At 34.1% G+C, this 12,037-nt stretch overlaps 1 protein-coding gene across 6 annotated transcripts in view; it reads right to left on the minus strand.

Moving 5' to 3' along the window:
• The window catches only part of LOC129912300 (somatomedin-B and thrombospondin type-1 domain-containing protein), a 159,072-nt gene that overhangs the window by 104,531 nt on the left and 42,504 nt on the right, over positions 1–12,037 (minus strand). The window lies entirely within an intron of this gene.

Genomic DNA, 12,037 nt, shown 5'->3' on the forward strand with positions numbered 1-12,037 from the left:
ATGTTGAAGACGGTTTGGTGAACGGAGCCTGTGGTGAACTCAAGCACATTTCAATGAAACCCAATACGAGTGAAGTAGACAAAATTTGGATTTTATTTCCACCAAATCCTCAAGTTGGATTGAAAGCCCGACAGTCCTTAAATAAATTCATAGAATTAAATGACATAGACCGCAACTTGGTCCCTATTGAAAGGAAAGTTCATTCAATAAATGTGAATACCGTTAACACATACCAAATTCTTAGAAAACAATTTCCAATAGTTCCAGCAGAAGCCATAACAATTCATAAAAGCCAAGGCCAAACATACGATAAAGTGTGCATCGATCTGAGAAAATCGAAAAAAATCAGAAGATCTATGATGTACGTTGCGTTAAGTAGAGTAACATCTTTGACAGGGCTTTTTATAATTGGTAATTTCTCACCACCAAATGCTACAGCCGAAGAAAATTTGATTTTGGATGAGTTAAGACGTCTTAGAAATGATTGTAAAATGAATTTGTCGTTTAAAAATTTTGACCAAAAAACCGGCTTAATTGTTGCTTACCAAAATGCTCGTTCTCTTAAAAAGAACATAAATTGCGTTATAGCCGATCACTGGTACTCAAATTGTGATGTTTTAGTTTTTTCCGAAACTCAAACACTTTATTCAGATTCTTTGAATATACCGGGATTTAAACTAATTTATAGGTCAGATCAGGATTATAAAAAGCGTAAGCCCAGAGGATTAATGTGTTTTGTAAAGGAAACCTTATCAATTGACACAAAGAGCATCAAATCGGCTACAATACAAATAATTATAGATTCGACAAAGAAAACTCATATTGATTTGCTCTCATTTGAATTAGGTGAAGTTTTAGTTATCGCAGGTTATAAATCTCCTTCGGCTTCATTTGAAGACTTTAGGGAACAATTCAAAGATTTTATGAATGAAATAAGACACAAATTACTTGGAAAAATCGTTCTGTTGGGAGATTTTAACATCAATTTAAGAAATAAGCCGAACACATTTCTCCATGAAACTTTGACGGAATGGAATCTTAGATCCGCACTACCTAACAATACAGTTACTACAGACAACAATACCCAAATTGATGTCATATTTTCAAACATACATCCACTAGAGTGTGGAGTGTATGAAAGCTTCTTCTCAGATCATAAACCAATTTACTTTATATTTCCACAAGAATAATTAATATGGTGAGATGATCGAATAGGTTTTGGTTAGGTTTTCATAGTTCTTCTTTTATAATTGTTTTTTTTTTTCTTTATTATAATGTTACATTCATTTTGCATACATTTTTTGTTCATAACCGTATTTCTTTCATTACAACATGAGGACTATGCCTACCGGGGAAACCTCGGTAAAAAAAACGCGTGAAGGGTCTACCTCCTGGGTAACGTGGAAAGACCTAAAATTTTATTTTGAGTGTTAAAAAAAATATAAGCTAAGTTGTAGGTTTTAAGAAATGTGGGTTATATAATTTTTAGAAAAATTTGGTTCATAAAAGGGAAGAGCCGACATTTAGGACAGATTTTGCTGAATTTTTTTTGTGTTTGACTTTTTTGAAGAAAAAAAAATGCAGTTATATTGCAATTATATTGTATATTACATTAGAGCCGTTTTCGAGTTATTTGGTACAATTTGAAAAATTTGTATGGGAGGTAGGTACACTTTTTAGACTTTTTTGAGAAAAACTAAAAATGCAGTATTATTGCAATTGTTTTGAATATTACGTCTGCAAAGTTTAATCAAAATCGTTAGAGCCGTTTTCGAGTTATTTGGTTTGAACTGAAAAATTTGTATGGGAGGTACACTTTTTAGACTTTTTTGAGAAAATCTAAAAATGCAGTATTATTGCAATTGCCTTGAATATTAAGTCTGCAAAGTTTAATCAAAATCGTTAGAGCCGTTTTCGTGTTAATTGGTTTGAACTGAAAAATTTGTATGGGAGGTACACTTTTTTGACTTTTTTGAGATAATCTAAAAATGCAGTATTATTGCAATTGCCTTGAATATTACGTCTGCAAAGTTTAATCAAAATCGTTAGAGCCGTTTTCGTGTTAATTGGTTTGAACTGAAAAATTTGTATGGGAGGTACACTTTTTTGACTTTTTTGAGAAAAACTTAAAATGCAGTATTATTGCAATTGCTTTGAATATTACGTTTGCAAAGTTTAATCAAAATCGTTAGAGCCGTTTTCGAGTTATTTGGTTTGAACTGAAAAATTTGTATGGGAGGTACACTTTTTAGACTTTTTTGAGAAAATCTAAAAATGCAGTATTATTGCAATTGCCTTGAATATTAAGTCTGCAAAGTTTAATCAAAATCGTTAGAGCCGTTTTCGAGAAATTTGCAATATCGTATTTTTTTGTATGGGAGGTATACGATATAAACGAGATATAAAAAAACAAAAAAAAACCAACTTTCGAAATTCTATAAAAATCATCTGTACCAAATTTGAAGAAAATCCGACCACCCGTTTAGCCAGTAGAAATGTGTACAGATGGACGCACAGACGCACAGACGCACAGACGCACAGACGCACAGACGCACGGACGGAATTGCGAGACCCACTTTTTCGGAATTCTCCATCATCGTAATGTTGGTTTTGATTAAAACCTCAATTTTTTTTTTCGACACGAAACCAATACTTGCCCTATAGAGCAAGTAAAAATATATATGAGTCAGACAATTTTTAACGTATAGAGGTTAAAGTATTTTTAATTACGGAAGTTTGAAAAAAAAAGATCATCAAAATCAGAGCTGTTCGACCGTTCCGTTTTGGTTGGTCGAAAAACTTGGAAAAAAAAATTCCAACTTTAACCACTATATGGATCGGATAACTTATGTATTCATCTAAATTTTTTTTTTTTTTTTTAAAGATCGATCCGAAATTTTGACGCTGAACAGAAAAGGATCCTTTTGTCTTTATTCATCAATATCTCAATAACCTCTTACTAAAACAAGAAACACAACTGACATAAAAAATTGGTCAACAAACTGAATTTATTCAGAAGTTTCAAATTCAAATGTAAATTTTACTCATGCACAATATTTTAAAGCTAAAGGACCTTCGATTTTTTTTTCTCTTATAATTTTTTTTTTATCAAACCGCTTGTATCTTGAGTTATATACTATGTTGAAGTTGTTAATATACAGGGTGATTCAGGAGTAATGTGCCAAAAAGCTAGAGCGTGTAGGTTAGGTCGAGATAAGAAAAAAATCGTATGGGAGGGGGGGGGTCTATTCCTCTCCGTTTAGCCGGGAGGGGCAATTTTCTAAAAAGTTGACTTAATTTGGAAAAAAATTATTAAAAATCAACGGTTATACCTACAACAACGTGTTATACTTTTTTGTAAAGTTAGGTAGATACTATGGACAGCGAGCGACCCCATGGGGTCGTCATAAAAAAAATTGACAGGTCAATGGTCTTTCAGGCTTTATCAATGAAAAAAGGACTAATCCATGTTTATCTAATACTATGTAACTTTATTGTACCCTCATAAACTTCCGAGTTAAAAAAAATAATTAAAAAAAGGTTAAAGTTTTATAAATCAATTTACCAAAAGTCCTTCCACGTAAAATAAAAAAAAAGGGTTTTTCTTAGAAAAAAGTTGTGTTGGTTTTATTTTTATTTCTCAAAAACGACAAGACATTTTTGCATCTGGTTTACTTTTTTTGCTTCAAAACAAATGAGAGCATCGAATTTAAGAAACTAAATTAGTACTTAAATACATAAAATTTTGAGAAAAATTAGTTGAAAAATTTTTTTTTCATTTTTTTTTCAAAATTTTGACTTTGAAAATTAATTTTTCAAAAACTGTTTCAAAAACTGTTTCAAAAACTGTTTCAAAAACCAGCTTTTTTTAAAAACCAAATAAAAGAAGAGGATTTTAACTTTACAAAAAAGTATAACACGTTGTTGTAGGTATAACCTTTGATTTTTAATAATTTTTTTTCCAAATTAAGTCAATTTTTTATAAAATTGCCCCTCCCGGCCAAACGGAGAGGAATAGACCCCCCCCTCCGATACGATTTTTTTCTTATCTCGACCTAACCTACACGTTCTAGCTTTTTGGCACATTACTCCTGAATCACCCTGTATATGTAAAACTATAATACTGTAAATAAAAAAAATGTACTTGTTGTATTTTCTATCTTCTATAAAATTGTTTTTAATATCAAATCAAATATTAAATAAACTTTGTATGCGTAATTTATGTGAAACTATCAAGATCGTTTTTTATTTCATAACAAATAAACAATTCTTTGGAAACATAAAAACTATTAAAATATACATTGACAGTCTTCTTCTTCTCCATTATCGACGATAGTCATGATCTCGGATGGGGTCACAACTCTCCCACTCTACTGCTTCACACTACGGCTCCGCATGTGGGGTTCGCCGGGTTGACCTCAGGAAACGTCGGCAGGCTTCTCGATTTTGAATTGTTCCATGTCTAAGGCCAACTGAATGCAGTTGTCGTTGCATTTTTCTTCTCCATGAGTTCTTAGGCCTGCCTCTTCTTCGCGATTGCGTTGGAACGTCGTAAGTGATCGCCTTTTGAACTGGGTTCTCAGGGTTTCGTCTTTGTACATGACAGTACCAGCTTAAACGGTCATGCTGTATTTTATCCAAGATGGTGTTTTTGACGTGAAGGCTTCCTCGGATTTTCTTGCTTCTGATTCGATCAAGCTTTGTTACTCCTGCTGTCATACGAAGCATCTTCATCTCAGCTGCTGTCAGTTTACTCTCATACGTTCTGTACATTGTCCAACATTGTGAACCGTATGTAAGTGCTGGGCGAACAACTGCAGTATAGAGCTTTCCTTTCAGTTTAGGGGGCATTTTTCGGTCACAGAAGATGGCAGAGTTTTCGCGCCACTTCATCCACCCTACACTTATTCGGTGATTGATGTCGTCATCACAAGAAGCTTGGTTGTTGATCATAGATCCAAGATATTTGAACTTTTCGCACTTGGGAAGTGTTGTTCCATTCAGGTAAATGTCCGGAATAGGGCCGTCTGGGTCAGAAAATGGACAGCAGAGATATTCTGTCTTTTTCGCGCTTATCCGGTACCCACTTCCTTCCAGAACATCCACCCACACATCAAGTGCTCGTTGCAAGGATGTTGGATCTTCACTTATGATGGCTCCATCATCAGCAAAGAATAACTGATTCACTTTCGGATCCGTCACTTTTCCTTCAAGCATTAAGTCAAGGACTGTAATAAAGAGCAAAGGACTCAGGACGCTTCCCTGGTGCACACCGACTTTGATTGGGAACTCTTCGGTGACTCCTGCGGGGCATTTTACCTTCGTTTTTACTTCCTCGTACATGTCCTTGATCATCCGCACGTAGACTTCCGGAACCCCTCGCTGTCTCAGGGACACCCATATCAGATCTCGTGGTTGTCTATCGAATGCCTTTTCGAAATCAACCAGCACAATATGCAAATCCTTCGAGGAATCACGGTGTTTTTCCATTCGGATTCTTAAACTCTGTATGGCATCTGTGGTTGATTTACCCGAGACAAACCCGCACTGGTCATCAGACAGCCGTATTATTTTTCGTAGTCGGCCGTCCAAAATCCGCTCAACGATCTTCATGGTGTGTGACATCAGCTTAATCGATCGGTAGTTATCACAGTTTCGTGTGTCCCCCTTTCCTTTGTAGATTGGGAGAAGGAAACTTTCTCTCCACTGATTTGGCATTTGGTCACCGCTAATGAGTTTGGAGATGAGAATCGTGAGCCATTTACACCCAATGTCTCCCATCTTCTTCCAGAACTCAGAGGGTATTTCGTCTGGACCAATCGCCTTTCCTTTCTTGGAGTTTTTCACCGCCACGCTAACTTCTTCGACTGTAAGGTCGGGTACTTCGTCTAAATTAGGTTCGGCTGTTGGAAAGTATATCCTGGGAAATTGCTCATTTAGGAGTTCATCACAATACTGTCGCCACCTGTGGAGAATTTTGTCGTCATTCACAAGTAGTAGGCCTTGAGCATCGTTAATGAACTTTGGTGAACGTATTTCCTGAGCATTCCTTCTCCTTTGAGCGGCAATTTTGAAGATGGCTGCACCCTTGTTCATCTCGGCATGTCGCAGTTCCTGGAGAGCCTGGTTTGCATCAGCAGCTGGATCAGATATTTCCCCTAGCTCGCGATACATGCTTTCCGTACTCTCTGCTTTATGCTGGGCGCATTTCTTCTTGGCTTCCTTCTTGTAGCGCTTGTAGTCCACTTCCGGTCGTGCTTTTTCATCTCTATTATGAGAGGGGCATTTGGACCAAGCTTGGAAAGCGGTCTTTTTCCTTGATATCACTGCTTTGACTTCATCGCTCCACCACCATGTTTCTTTTTCCCGTTGGTAGTTTCCTTTTGATGTTCCTAGCAGTGACTTCGCCTTTGACAAGCAAGTTCGTTGCAGAGAGTCCCACATATTTTGTACTCTGCTTTCTTCGTTTTGTAGTCTGCTGATGGTTCCGCACAGATAATTTCTCATAACAGAGATGAATGCATTGCCTTTTCCTTTGTCCAGGTTGTACCACTTGATTCCTCCGGTAGCCTCTCTTTGTTTGTTTGCTGCCTTCGTCTCCATAAAAAATTCTGTCAGTAGGAGACGGTGTTGCTGGGCGATCGCTTCTCCTACTATCACTTTGCAGTCTTTCACTAGCGGCTTCATGAAACTAGATACCAGATGGTAGTCGATCGGTGTTTCATTTCCACCGCTGCTATAAGTGATAAGGTGTCGGCTTTGTTTAATGAACCTGGTATTCAACACTATAAGACCATGTGACCTGCACATGTTTAGAATTTCTTCACCAGGAGGGTTTCTAGTTCCGAATCCAAGGCCACCATGGCAGTTCTCATAGTCTTCGTTGCCGTTCCCCACATGTCCATTTAAATCTCCACCCACAAACAAAAGCTCTTCCTTTGGGATGTCTTTAATGAGGTTGTGGAAGTCTAGCCAGAATGCATCTTTTTCCACCTGCTCACATCCAATTTGGGGAGCATATGCACTGACTATATTCCACACCTTTCCTTCCATCACCAGTTTAAGAGACATCAATCGGTCACTGGACTTCGAAATGGCCAAAACGCTTCCAAGAAGCTTTTCCGCAAGGATGACACCGATAAAATATACATTGACAGTAATTCTGGGTGCAAAAGCAAGTAATTTTTATTTGATTATATAGGTATGTCCATTTACAAAGTTCCCGAATTCAACGGAAGCGATTTAAACTGTTCCATTTGGATTTCAGAATGAGTAAATCCTTGAATACAACCAATCAAAACAAGGTTTTTTATTTAAAAAACATAAATACACCGAATTAAATTTAAATTCTTTGACAGAATTATTGTATGTACAAATAAAAATATTTGAAAAACGCACCTCCTCTCTCAAAAAAAATCATTTTTGATTTACCTCTACACAAATTACTCCAATTATTTTTATTAGTATCATAAAACTTATTTGATTGCCACGAGACAGCTTTTATGAATTAAGATATTTATAGAGCTAATGAACAACTCAGGTGCATAACAGTAATTTGTCTGTCAAAAACATTCTTTTATGATTATATACAAAGTTTCAAAAGTTTATAAAACCTCACTCACACGTTTCAACGAATTTAGGCAAAACAAAGGATGGTTATTAATTTTGTAATCAATGTTTTTCTTTTATTTATTCATTGCCAATAAAAGTACAATGTTAAGCCAACTTTTTTTGTTTGGAAGTAATTTATTTTTTTTTTTTTTTTTTTGCCAAACAACGAATTTTGTACACATCGCATGTTGGGATGAACAACTTTCAATTTCGTTCAAAGTTCAAATTATATAAAAACTGTTTCACTCGACGATAAATTTTTGATTAGCAACTTTTTCAAATGTCCTTTTGGATGATGAGGGTGGTACAGTTATTTTGAAATCTGTAAATGTAAACAACTTATAATTCATATTAGGATAGTTTTTCAATTTTAAATTTTCGTTCTCTACAATCGATTTGTTTGTGTTGAGTATTTGTTTATTAGACTTCACTCTCTGATCAATATACAAAATTGAAATCATCTAAAAAAGGGTAACAGGGGTAAAATGGGTAAAGTTGATAAATGGGATATTTAAAATTGGATGCTTTATTGATTACACCATAAATATTAAAACTTAAAAACTTAAGAACTTGCCGCAAATACTAAAGGCGTCAACCCATTGTTATAAAATGTTAAAAAAATGTAAGGAGAATATTTTTTGTTCTCACACATTGTTGTTCGGAAGGGTAAATTAACAAAAAGTTTATCCAATTAGATCTTTTACTTTCCCATATATTCTTTAAAATGATCAGTTAAATTTTGTATAGGTCCCAATCTAAAGGGTTCCTATTGTGCTTGTGTTTACTTTCAAACATTTACTCAAACCATGAAAAGCAAATATGTTCAATTAAAACGGCGTTTATAATTAATTTAATAAAAAAAATCATGTGTGCAATATACACGTAACACGTGGTAGAAGTGAAACTTTAATTAATCATTTTTCTTATTCTATCACCTTTAAAACCATGTTTTTTATATGACAACATATAATAATAATTTTATCTCATCTGAAAGCTTATTGTTTCAGCTCAAAATATTTATATCGACCATGTCTATACAACATCTACAAAAAGAGCTAGAATTTTTGAACCCAATGACTTTTCTTCAAAAAAGCAAAAAAATTAATCTTTTTTCTCTTCTAACACCATTAAATCCATTTTTTTAAATGACAACCTATACAAAATTTTATATAATCTGAAAGATTATTATTTCACTTTTTATATGACGGTTTAATCATATTTCAACGATGCCTACAGAAAAAGTAAGAATATTTTAAAGCCAACCATGTCGAAATTTCAAACTGAGATTACGGTACTTCCTACACTGGTGGCTTGTCATCGGCAACAGATCTTCACAGATGTTTTGAGGTATTTTTCAAGTTTTTCAATTTAAGATTGTGTAACTTGTAGAGCACTTACCGTTATGTGCGATATATCAAATGGAAGGTAATATCAGCTTGCGTATTGTAGTCAAATAAAATGTTTATGTGCTCTATATCAAAACATATATTGTGTTTAGAAATAGAACATCTTTTTACACTTATCTCAGGATATTGAATATAAAATTAATTGAAATTTTTTTCAAGGGTTTAAATTTCATTTATCTATCTTTTAAAACAAAATAGTTATAATCAATTGATTTTTCCTGTCGCTTTTTCGTTTCATCTTGTTTCAAAACACTACGATACTAAAGAAGTTTTCACTTCAAAAAAAGCAAATGCAAGTCAAATCGCTCTTTTTCAACAGCGATTAAATATTTTTCAAGCTTTTAATCCATATGCCTAAAACAAATCTAAATCCTCTTTTTTTTCGCTTTTCTCTATTTTTAATTTCACAAATACTTTACTTTGTCTACAAAATAACTCTTAACCAAAAAAGTAAACAGAAACAATGTTACACCAAATGCAATATAGTTGTAGGCGTGAAGCTTTTATTTTATTTTAAAAGCAATCGACGTAAATTCTTTGTTGATAAATTTCCAATTGTAGTTCTGTATATTGAACTCGTATGGCCAAAACTTAAAAAGCAATTTTTTATTAATTTATTTTAAACGAAATAGAGCAATATGGTAGATGGCAGTATTAAAACATTGGATTTTTTTTTATATCGCTGCTGCTCTCGGGTGGTGTGCAATTCGTATATATTGTATGCTGAGTCCTGATGGGAAATCTTTTGGAGCAATATGCATAATAGCTGGCGTTTCCGCATTTGAAACTGTTCGCTGTCAGCAACGGAAAACAAAAATATTTATTTTTCATTGTATTATAGTACATCGCTAGAGTTTTTTTTTCTTAATTCTTTATTTCTTTTCTTTTTTATTATTTTTTTTAGAATGATTGATGACTGGATAGCGAGTGAATATTACATTTCTTTTTTGAGCTATTTTTTGGCGTCGCGTGGAATATTTTTTTTTGTGTTTGTGTTAAAAATAAAGAATAAAAAAGAGATGTCACTGTGTATTGTTTGAGTTTGAAATCTTGAAAAATGTTTTGGTTATTTTTTGCTGTCTTATTATTTTGTTAGAAAAACAATACATCAAAACAAATAAAAGGGAAAATATCAACAAAAAATCTTTTTTATTTGAAAAATAAAATCAGGCCACAAAAAGATGAAAAAAAATTGAAAAAGATCGAACAAAACAAATTATAATAAAAAGTAGGTATACTTAAACTTCGGAATGAATGCATTCCCTGGATGGAAATTAACTATCAGCTGTTGAACCTGTATACCATCGCCAAGATAGCCATTAAGGAACATCAAATTTTTTAGAGGAAAACACCGAGGATCGATGGGTTCCAATGCAAAAGTCGGAAAACAAGACCTCTTTGACAAGTTGGTTAGCTCAGTTTTCGTGAAACTAAAATATTCGAGTTTATACGTCAATTTAGACGATAAATTGTGCGTGTACCGGAAGTTGGTGAACGGTTTTGATTCGGTTTAAACCGTTTGCCGAAACTCGACCCCTGAACTATGTACATAGAAACACGAAGTGAAAAAAGTACAAAAAAAAATGTTTCTTATTTTTCAACTAATTTATATTTTTAAGTGTCACATCAATAAATTTAGTTTTTTTTATTTTCTACTTTTGTTTACTTTTTATACTTTTTTTGCTGTAATGAGACATTACATAAGCCTACACCACATACTCCATACATCACGTGAGTCATGCTGATAAGCCTGTGTGATGTGGACGATCGCATTACAACAACAGTATACAGATAACAAAAGACCAACAACATAACAAAACATTGTGGTGGATTTTTTCTGTGTCTTACAATTCACATCATGTTACTACAAAAATAAACATAAGACACCGGATAAAACCCAGTACAAATCGAGTCGTGCTTGAGTTGGAAAAGTACCAATTAGGTGTACAGAGTGCTTCTCCGCTTTTTGAATGAACTAGGTTCCAGAAGTGGATTACCAGGTTCTAAAATTAGTGACGTCTGCTATCTCAGACTGTAGTTTATAGTGACGTCTGCTATCTCAGATTGTAATCTATAGTGACGTCTGCTATCTCAGATTGTAATTTATAGTGACGTCTGCTATCTCAGACTGTAGTTTATAGTGACGTCTGCTATCTCAGATTATAATTTTATAGTGACGTCTGCTATCTTAGACTGTAGTTTATAATGACGTCTGCTATCTCAGACTGTAGTTTATAGTGACGTCTGCTATCTCAGATTGTAATTTATAGTGACGTCTGCTATCCCAGACTGTAGTTTATAGTGACGTCTGCTATCTCAGATTGTAATTTATAGTGACGTCTGCTATCTCAGACTGTAGTTTATAGTGACGTCTGCTATCTCAGATTGTAATTTATAGTGACGTCTGCTATCTCAGACTGTAGTTTATAGTGACGTCTGCTATCTCAGACTGTAATTTATAGTGACGTCTGCTATCTCAGATTGTAATTTATAGTGACGTCTGCTATCTCAGACTGTAGTTTATAGTGACGTCTGCTATCTCAGATTGTAATTTATAGTGACGTCTGCTATCTCAGACTGTAGTTTATAGTGACGTCTGCTATCTCAGACTGTAATTTATAGTGACGTCTGCTATCTCAGATTGTAGTTTATAGTGACGTCTGCTATCTCAGACTGTAATTTATAGTGGACACTGCTACCTCAGTCAAAACTAGGATTAAGTTTATGAACTTGAATTATATAATGTATATGGATTAAAATTGTATTAAGGAAATTGTATAATGTTAAGATTCTAAAATGAAATACTGTAAAACATAAATATTGTAAAACATAAAACCTTTGTAAAAACATTGTAAAACACTGAATATAAAAGGAAACAAATAAAGTGAACCTCAAAAGCTAAAGTTTGTTGCTTCTTTAGTTAAACCCTGGATCCGACGAGTATACCCCAGCCTATGACAAAAAGCACCTCACATTGCCTTTGTGTTTCGATGAAGTTCTATTGCTTAACAATCAAATAG

This window comes from Episyrphus balteatus, chromosome 2, assembly GCF_945859705.1.
Source record: "Episyrphus balteatus chromosome 2, idEpiBalt1.1, whole genome shotgun sequence".
Taxonomy (NCBI): domain Eukaryota; kingdom Metazoa; phylum Arthropoda; class Insecta; order Diptera; family Syrphidae; genus Episyrphus; species Episyrphus balteatus.